Here is a 9,884-nt window from a genome sequence, read left to right as displayed (position 1 = left end):
TGAGGCTATGTATAGACTATAGAGGTTTAAATAATGTTACAACTAACAATAAATACCCACTGCCCCACATTGATGAGTTGTTTGACCAGTTACAAGGGGCTGTAGTATTTTCTAAGTTGGACTTGAGGTAGGGTTATTATCAATTGAGGATTTTGGAGAAAGATATACCCAAGACTGTTTTTAACTCGAGATATGGGCATTTTGAATTTGCCGTGATGCCATTTGGGTTAACGAATGCTCCTGCTGCTTTTATGGATCTAATGCATAGGGTCTTTAAACCTTATCTAGACCAATTTGTGGTGGTCTTTATTGATGATATATTGGTGTATTCTAAGAATGTGCAAGACCATGAGAAACACTTGAGGGTTGTTTTACAGACCTTAAGGGAGCACCAATTGTATGCTAAGTTTAGCAAGTGTGAATTTTGGTTAAAAGAAGTGACTTTCTTGGGACACTTAATTTCTAAGGAAGGGATTAAAGTGGATCCAGCTAAAGTTCAAGCTGTTTCAAAATGGAAACGACCGGAAAACCCTACCGAGGTTCGAAGTTTCATTGGATTAGCAGGGTATTACCGGAGATTCATTCAGGATTTTTCGAAAATTGCTGGACCCATGACTGAATTGACCAAGAAAAATAGGAAGTTTATATGGAGTCCTAAGTGTGAGGAAAGTTTTCAAGAATTGAAAAGACGGTTAACAAGGGCACCTGTGTTGGCTTTGCCAAACGGAAAAGATAGTTTTGTGATTTACACAGATGCTTCTAAGGAAGGACTGGATTGTGTTTTAATGCAAAATGGCAAAGTAATAGCATATGCCTCTAGGAAATTGAAACCAAATGAAGGGAATTACCCGACTCATGATTTGGAGTTAGCGGCGGTGGTCTTTGCTTTGAAGAAATGGAGACATTATTTGTATGGGATAACATTTGAGGTTTTTACAGACCACAAAAGTCTTAAGTACTTGTTTTCTCAAAAGGAGCTGAATTTGAGGCAACGTAGATGGATGGAATTTTTGGAAGACTATGATTGTGCTATCAAGTACTATCCAGGGAAAGCTAATGTAGTGGCCGATGCCTTGAGTCGTCAAGTACAAATGGCTGGATTGATGATTAAGGAGTTTCAATTATTGGAAGAAGTGAGTTACTGGAATCCTCGATTGGAACCAAGGAAGGTAATTTTGGAGAATATTATAGTAACCTCCACTCTATTGGAACGCATCAAGGAATTTCAAGAAAAGGACACGGAAGTGCAAAAATGGGTGAAAAAGAGTAAAATGGAAGACAAGACAGATTTTAATTTGGGGTCAGATGGAATATTGAGGTTTCGGAATCGAGTAGTTGTGCCAAAAGATGAAGGGCTTAAAAGGGAAATCTTAGAAGAGGCACACCGATCAATGTTTACGGTACATCCAGGAGGGAATAAAATGTACCAGGACTTGAAGAGTCTGTATTGGTAGGAGAACATGAAAAAGGAAATTGCCCAATTTGTCCAAACATGTTTAATTTGTCAACAAGTTAAAGCCGAACATCAGAAACCGTCAGGACTTTTGCAACCCCTAAAAATACCTGAGTGAAAATGGGAAAATATCACTATGAATTTTGTATCGGGATTACCCAGAACGCAGAGAGGCCATGATGCAATTTGGGTAATAGTGGATAGATTGATTAAATCGGCCCATTTTCTGCCGATTAGCATGAAGTACCCGTTGGAAAAGTTGGCCAAATTGTATTTGGATGAGATCATTAGGTTGCATGGCATACCTGTGAGTATTGTGTCCGACAGGGATCCGAAATTTGTTTCGAGATTCTGGCAAAAGATATAGGAGGTATTGGAGACTAAGTTGAACTTTAGTACCACTTATCATCCTCAGACTGATGGACAGTCGGAAAGGACAATTCAAACACTTGAGGACATGTTAAGGACATGTATTCTGGACTTTGGAGAAAATTGGAGTAAGTTTTTAACTTTAGTGGAATTTGCCTACAACAATAGTTTCCACTCTTCTATTCAGATGGCCCCGTATGAGGCACTTTATGGTCGGAAATATAGGTCTCCAATTTGTTGGGAAGAAATAGGTGAACGGAAGATTCTAGATCCGACCATAGTATCTTGGATTGAAAAAGCTAATGAAAAGGTAAAGTTGGTACGACAAACAATTCAGGTGGCTCAGAGCCGCCAAAAGAGTTGTGCTGATAATCGGAGGAAAGAATTGGAGTTTAATGTTTGAGATTTGGTATTTCTCAAGATTACACCTCTGAAAGCAAGGTTGAAGTCTGGGAAAGGAAAGAAGTTACAACCAAAATTTGTAAGGCCTTATAAGATTATCCAACGTATGGGGAGTGTAGCCTATAAGTTGGAATTACCGTCGAGTTTATCTCGAATCCATAATGTGTTTCATGTATCTATGCTTAAGAAGTATCATCCGGACCCTTCTCACGTCTTACAACCGGAAAATGTTGAGATTGATGAGACCTTAACCTATGAGGAGAAACCGGTTAAACTTCTGGATAGGAAGGTAAAGGAATTGAGGAATAAACAGATACCATTAGTAAAGGTCCTCTGGAAGAACCATGGGTTGGAGGAAGCAACTTGGGAGGTCGAAGAAGCAATTCGAGAAAAGTATCCAGACCTGTTCGTCAATCAAGGTAAATTTCGAGGACGAAATTTCTTAAGGGGGAGAGGATGTGAGGACTCGAAATTTCTATTATTTTAAAATCCCTAATTTTGGCTCAATTAATTATTTATTTGGATTTTTGCCACGAATAATATTTTCTAGCCTATTAGATCTAAGTACATGATTTTATAGTTCGTTATATTTCTAAAGTGTCTCATTTTAAAAAATAAAAAAAAAATAAAAAAAATAGATGAATAAACAAATATTTTCATAAAAACTTAATTAGTGAAAAAGTGAAAACGTATTTCAACTATAGCCAATTGGGAGTGCAATAAGCTAAAAATTTAAGACATATACAATGTCCCTAAAATAGACAATTTTAGGTTTAAACACACAAGTAATAACTAGTGGTACAATCGTTATAAGAATTTTTCAAAGGTTTCAATTTTATTGAGTCTAAATTAGAAATACGTGTTTTCACGTGCGCGCTTAATTGGGAGACTTTGGACCATTATTTTGAGACAACTAGGAATGAATAATATTTATACAAATGTAAGTACCCTAGAGGTTTAGTGCACTAGTGCAACAAACGTAAGAGAAATCGAACACAAAACGCGAGTGTAGGGTACTAGTTATAATTGATTTGACGTATTAAAAGATTTGACGTCAAGCGTCTCTTATACGCAAAGGCTTCGGAACCGCAATTCATTTCCTTTCCTCCGCTGCAATGGACGGCTAGACTGCAGCAAAGGAACAACCGAAGCTTCACCATTTCTTCTCTTCCAAAACTCAACCAAATTCCTACCAAAACTTCCATAGATTCTCACCAAACTTCACATTCATTTAGCTTTTCACTTGGACAACAACATAGGCTGAAAAAGGGAGGAGCTTTCACGGTTTCTTCAAGCTTCAAAGGACCGAAAAATCTGTCCAAACCAGCCATCAAAGTAGGTAGCAATCTAACACCTTCAACTTGTCTTATGGAAGTTGATTTACGCATTTGAGTTGGAATCTTTACTTTAATAGCCTGTATTGTTGGAAATGTGGGCTCTATGAACTCCCACTTTGGGTTGATAGCTGTGATGATGTTTGATGATGGTTTATTTGCTGAATTAGAGCTTAAGGAAGTAGATTAAAGGTGCTTTGTTACCAGAAACGTTATTGAACTCTTGAAACAAAAAGTTTCCATTTTACCCCTGCTCTGTTCGGTCACTTAAATGCAGAAATTTGAGGATTTAATGGCTTGATTATGTTGTATATATGTTGTAGTAGTTGTGTACAAAATTTCATTGAAAAATATTGAGTTTTGATGGGTCAAACGAATTTATTTCCAAAGCTAGTAATCTGGGAAAACGGTTGCCGTCGTAACCAGACCAGTGTTCGTGTTTCGTCCATAACTCCGTACTCCGACGTCAAAATCAAGTGCCGTTAGCGGCATTTGAAACTAGACGTTCCTATGTTTCCAACGGTGTATAGTACACATTCTGGTTTCATGTGTGTGAGCCACACCATTCATCTGAAGTCGGCTGTCCTGTTTCTCCGTTCTGCCGAAATGATTTGATGATGCTGCAACTTGAGGCTTGATTTTGAACCAGTTGCATGCTGAAACTTGGAACGATTTCCTCTGTAAAGTTGTAGCCCTGTGAATTTATTTTCTAACACTATCAACTATTTCCAATTCCGAGTTAAATTGAGAGAGTTATGATCAAAATACGGCGACTGCCTCATTTTTTAAAACCTTAGCTTTGGACAGATTGCCTTAAGGATTTTTCCAAACTTTGGTTGATTGAATGACCACCCTTCCGAGGGTATATTTCCATGAAATTTGATAGAGAGATAACCTTCATATGGAAGTATTATACTGCAAAATTTGGTGTCAATCAAAGTCCGTTTAGGCACTAAACTAAAGGTCCAAAGTTGGAACCAAATCTGGAAATTTTGTAACAATCTTGAATTTTCCCCAACTTCGAGCTACCGTATCTTGGTACTCGAAACTCCGATTCTTGAGCCGCTTGTTCCATCCAAAACTTTACTTGCAGTTCTAAGTGAGTTATAAGTTTCAAGGGCCGGTTTCCAACGAGTGATTTTTGCCGAATTTCCAAAGTTAGCGAAAAACCAACCCGGCTCAATCCTAGCAATCTAGAACAGCAACTTTAGGCTTATTTTTGAATGCCTTCCACTTAGATTCATGGAAAGGTGTCTTCTAAGAACGTTTAGTACTTTCAAAGACGATTACAACGGTACCAAATTCATCAAGTTTTAATTAGTAGAAAAGAAGTTATGATTTTTCAAAATTTGACCAAAAATCGAAAATTCTGAAATTTCAAAGGAAATCTGCGAAGGAACAATTTTCCAGAATCCGGCCTTGAATCCGGCCAGTTTCTAGCCGGATTGTCGGCCGGATTGGTGGCCAAAATTGAAAAAGAGGGGGTTAGCCACTGCCTCCAATCCGGCCAGAAATCCGGCCGGATATCCGGCCAGGTTCCGGCCGGATTGTGACGTGGCCAACCTTCCTTCGATTTCGATCGTTCGTTTTGCAATCTTTTCGCTCGTACTTGTTTCCAACCAATGATTTTTAGGATAATAATCCAATTTTTGTACTTAAGTTTTACACCCTTTTGAGAATTCAACTTCAAAGGCAAGTCAAACGAAGTTTTCAATTATTTTCGAACCTTACTCGTGTTCAATTTTTCTCACCACTTGGGGACCTACAGTAATTATCTAATATACGATGTTCAGGCACGCACGAGGACCTCCAAGAGGACCCTACTGTGGAAGTTTGAACTCTCCCTCCAACCTACTAGCTTGCATAACTTGGTGAGTGTCAAGTGTATGCCTACTTGAACTCTAAAGTCTTGATTCATGGTTGATTCACCTGATTTCATGCTTAGCTTAACTGATTTTGACAAAATGGAGTCGAGTGTGTACTTGATCGCACTCGTTCTCATTTGAAACGAATGACTCATGCTTAACATGATTTGCTTGGTTTACATGACTTGAAATGCCTGCTTAAACCTATCAAATGCTTGAATACATGAAATGGTATGCTATGATTGCATACGTCGATGGAGTGAATCTCCTCGACATTTACATGACACATGGGGGACGCCCAAACTCATAGGCCGACCTTGGAACTCGAGCCGGCATGGGCTTGGTCGGGAATCTCGGTGAACCATGAGATTCAAATGATAAGCTTGATCTATTGAGAGATCTCGCTTGGCATACTCGTAAAGTATCGCCTTATAAATGTCGTGCGGGCCCGAAGTGGTGTATGGTGGACGGATGGGAAGTAAGTGGTGAACTACGGATATGAAAATATCAATCCGGTTGACGGAGAGTCATCACGGAAAGATATATAAATGGTATCGGCAAATGTGGAACTTAGCTCCTGAGAGCTTCTATATCCTTGAATTATTTCTGGTTACAGTTTATTGGTGTTATTAATTACTTGCAAGCTAATACCTGAATTGTTATTTAGGATTGTTATCTGAACTATGTGTTTGCATGTGTGTTCTTGGCCTCACGAGCGTTTTGCTAACCCTGTAGATTTGTTTTCCTTAACAGGTTGAGTTCAAAGGTAAAATGGAGCAGCCCTCTTGATGTGCTTTTGTTTTAGGGTTGCTATTACTTTTGTTTATGCCTTTGGCTTTGGACGAAATGTATTATGTATGCTGACGGGTGGTTTGAAGAATGGATAACTGTTATTAAGTTTGAACACTTCCGCAATTATTGTATCTAAGTTATCGATTTGTATTGTGTGGTCCGGATATAAGTTGAATGGAATTGCTTGAGTCCTGGCGAGAGCTAGGCAGGCGTCCCGCGGATACCCTTTGGTTCGCCTTAGGGAGAAGTGGGGGCGTCACAAATATCTTCTATCCAACAGCAACTCTCTGAATTGACGTCTTTCGTGCGATAACTAGCTATGGGAAGTGCCTCACAAGCCAAAGTATGTGGAGTATGCACTGCTTTGGGTCACTCTACGGAGATGTGTCCGCTAGTTCAAGAAGAAAGTACGGAGCAAGTGAACATGGCTGGTCACGCGCCCGCACCAAGACAGTCATACGACCTATACTCGAAATACGTACAATCCGGTTGGAGAGATCATTCTAACTTCAGTTATGGAGGAAATAGGCAGTCGAATTTTACGCCAAATAGACAGGAAAGGTACCAATAACAGTATCAATCTCGCTCGCCACCACCCCCTTCAAACTCATGCCCGTCTATGGAAGAGATGATGAAGCAATTAATTGCTAATCAACAAAAGACAGATTCTGACCTACAAAGTATGAGAAATCAACTGGGACAGGTGCAAGCGATGCAGAGTCAGATGAGTCAGATGGCAATAGCAATCAACCGCATGGAATCCCAAGTTTATGGAAAATTGCCGTCTCAACCTGAATTGAATCTAAAGAATGTAAGTGCAATGACCTTAAGGAGTGAGAAGGAAATTCAGGGATTCGAACTCGTGATTCCGAAGGATAAAAATGAGGAACAAATTGAGAAAGAGCTTGAAAAGGAGGGTAGAAGCAACAAGGATTCAAAGATACTTCCGGACCCATTCATTACAATTAAGACTAACCTATCACCTTTTCCTAGTAGGTTGGAGAAATCGAAGAAACAAGATAAGGAAGAGGAAATTCTAGAGGTGTTTTGAAAGGTGGCAATCAATATTTCTTTGTTGGACGTGATCAAGCAAGTGCCAAAATATGCTAAATGCTTGAAAAACTTGTGCGTCAACAAGAAGAAGTTGAGGGGGGATGAGCATATTGTGGTAGGTGAGAACGTTTCAGCAATTTTACACAGAAAACTGCCACCTAAATGCGGAGATCCAGATATATTTACTATTTCTTGTAAGATTGGACATTCTAAGATTAAAAATGCCATGCTAGATTTAGGGAATTCAATTAATGTGATGCCTAAATCAATAGGTGATTCCCTAAATTTAGGACATTCCTTTAAAAGAAATAGGGATAATAATTCAATTGGTTGATCATACATTTGCTTATCCGGATGGGGTAGTTGAGGGCGTTTTAGTGCAAGTAGATGGATTAATTTTTCCTGCTAATTTTTATGTGCTTTACATGGATGATGAAAGCGCCCCAAATCCATCACCTATTATATTAGGAAGGTCATTCTTGAGTACTGCCCAAACTAAGATTGATGTTAGTAAGGGTACTCTCACAATGGAATTTGAGGGAGAAATAGTCCACTTTAATATTTTTGATACAATGAAACATCCTACTAACTCTCATTCTGTGTTCGCTATTCATGCTACTAATCCCTCTGTGCAAGAATTTTCTGAGTTTGCTTGTAGGGGTAAATTCAAAGTTTTTATGAACAAGTATCAGGGGATGAAAGTAATTTATGAGGTGAAAAGGAGTAGGAAATTAAGAAAGAAGGCTGCACTCAATGGCTATTTGGATCATGGAGAAAGGCCACAAATTACAAGGAAAATTGAATTACATCCAAATTGAATAGTGGTATTCAACGTCTAGTCAAAGATGTTAAAGAGAGGTGCTTTTTAGGAGGCAACCCAAATATTAGTATTGTTGTTTTTGTTGTTCAATTCTTTAAATATATCGTTTCTCACTTGGGTACTGATTAATCTTGATATTTTCCTTCATTGTGATCAGGACAGGGAATCTTTGCGTGCCCACGCGAGGAGGGCACGAAAAAGTGACTCCCAAGGTCAGTGGACGTTTACCAATTTCGGCGTATCCACGCGGTGTTTGACGACCTAAAATTGAAAAAAAAATTTAGAAAAATAAAATTATTTTCTTTTTAAACCTTCAGTATTGTTTTTTTTTTCAAAAATTCAAATTTTAAAATTTTAGTTAAAAAAAACTATTTTTTTCTTTTTTTCTTTTTTCTTTCCTTCTTCCCCTTTTCTTTCTTTGTTCTTCTCCATTTCCCTTTTCCCTTTTCTTTGTCCTCCGCCCCTTCCCAAGCCACACCACAAACCTCCATCTTCATTGCGCGAATCTCCCTTCTCCCCTCTCCCCTCCCAGTGCCGCATCTCCTCCACCCGCGAGCTGCCACTGTCACTTTCTCTCTCTCGCTTAGGCCATAGGACCATTGTTGGTGGCACCCGCATCTCTGATGCGTGACTGCCACCCATCCATGCCATCCTCGTACTTCAGAGACATTCAGTTTTTACTCCTCTCAACTCTTCCCTTTGTATTTAGAGCATCATTTTTGGAATTTGTGTGTTGAACTCACTTGCGATTCCTCTGCTGCATTTTTGCCTAATTAATTCGATCATTACCTTCTGTGGGTCTGTGTTGAGATTTGGTTGGCTCCAGTGTGCCTCTGATTGCTTGCTTGTGACTCACTGGCTTTTATTACGTTGATTGTCGCCATAGATTTAGTTGATTTTTAAGTTGATTGTGACTTACTAGCTGAGAGCAACCTGCGGGTGCTTTGAAATTGCTGCATTGTTGGGATATTTATCTAGACCTTGGGTGCCTAATGTGGCTTTATTTGTTGATTGAGTTGGCCGTTTGAGTTGCTTCATTATCTGTGAGGTGCACCAGTGGTACTAGTTAGGGTATTTTGACTACATTTGTTGATTCTATTTGGTTGGCTGTCTGATTGAAAGCTAAAAACCTTGTGATTAAATTGTTGTCCAAATTTTCAACTGCTGTTGCTAGAATTGTTGGTTTCTTGGGACATTTGCTAATTTCAGTTGGCTGAGTTGTGTAATTGACTGTCCAATTGGAGACATTTGTTAAGATTTTGGGGTGGGCAAGTTTTGTCAGCGTTTATACAGAATTTGGCAGCGTTTATATACCACACGGGTCTTACACCTCAATTTCCACCTCACCTACCGCTGTGACCCCAACACGGTCCCATGATTTCAGGGAAGTTCCGTTGCTCTTCTTCTTACTTTTTCTGTTTATTTGCTACATTGAGGGCAATGTGCGATTCAGGTGTGGGGGGGATTCGACTGGTGCCTCTTTAGTTTTCTGCTTTTGGTACTGCTTATCTTGGTGATCAACAATTGCCTTGCAAACTCATTCTTTTATTGCTAGATGTGTTTTATTCTATAAATTTAGTTTCGGTGGCAAGTAAGACCATATTGTCTTGGTGAGTACTGTGAGTTCAATGACTTTGTGCGAATGGTGGCTAACTTGTTTAGGCAATATAAATATTTTGCTGGCAATTGTTGTGTGGATTGGTCCCCTGTTAACCTTAGTTCTCCATGTTTCGGAAATGAAGTAGGCTATGATCTTTAATTGTCCCATGTTTTGGTGTTTTGTTGTGAATAACATA

This window comes from Coffea arabica, chromosome 9c, assembly GCF_036785885.1.
Source record: "Coffea arabica cultivar ET-39 chromosome 9c, Coffea Arabica ET-39 HiFi, whole genome shotgun sequence".
Lineage (NCBI taxonomy): Eukaryota > Viridiplantae > Streptophyta > Magnoliopsida > Gentianales > Rubiaceae > Coffea > Coffea arabica.
The sequence above is the reverse complement of the archived record's forward strand: the minus strand, read 5'-3'. Positions refer to the sequence as shown.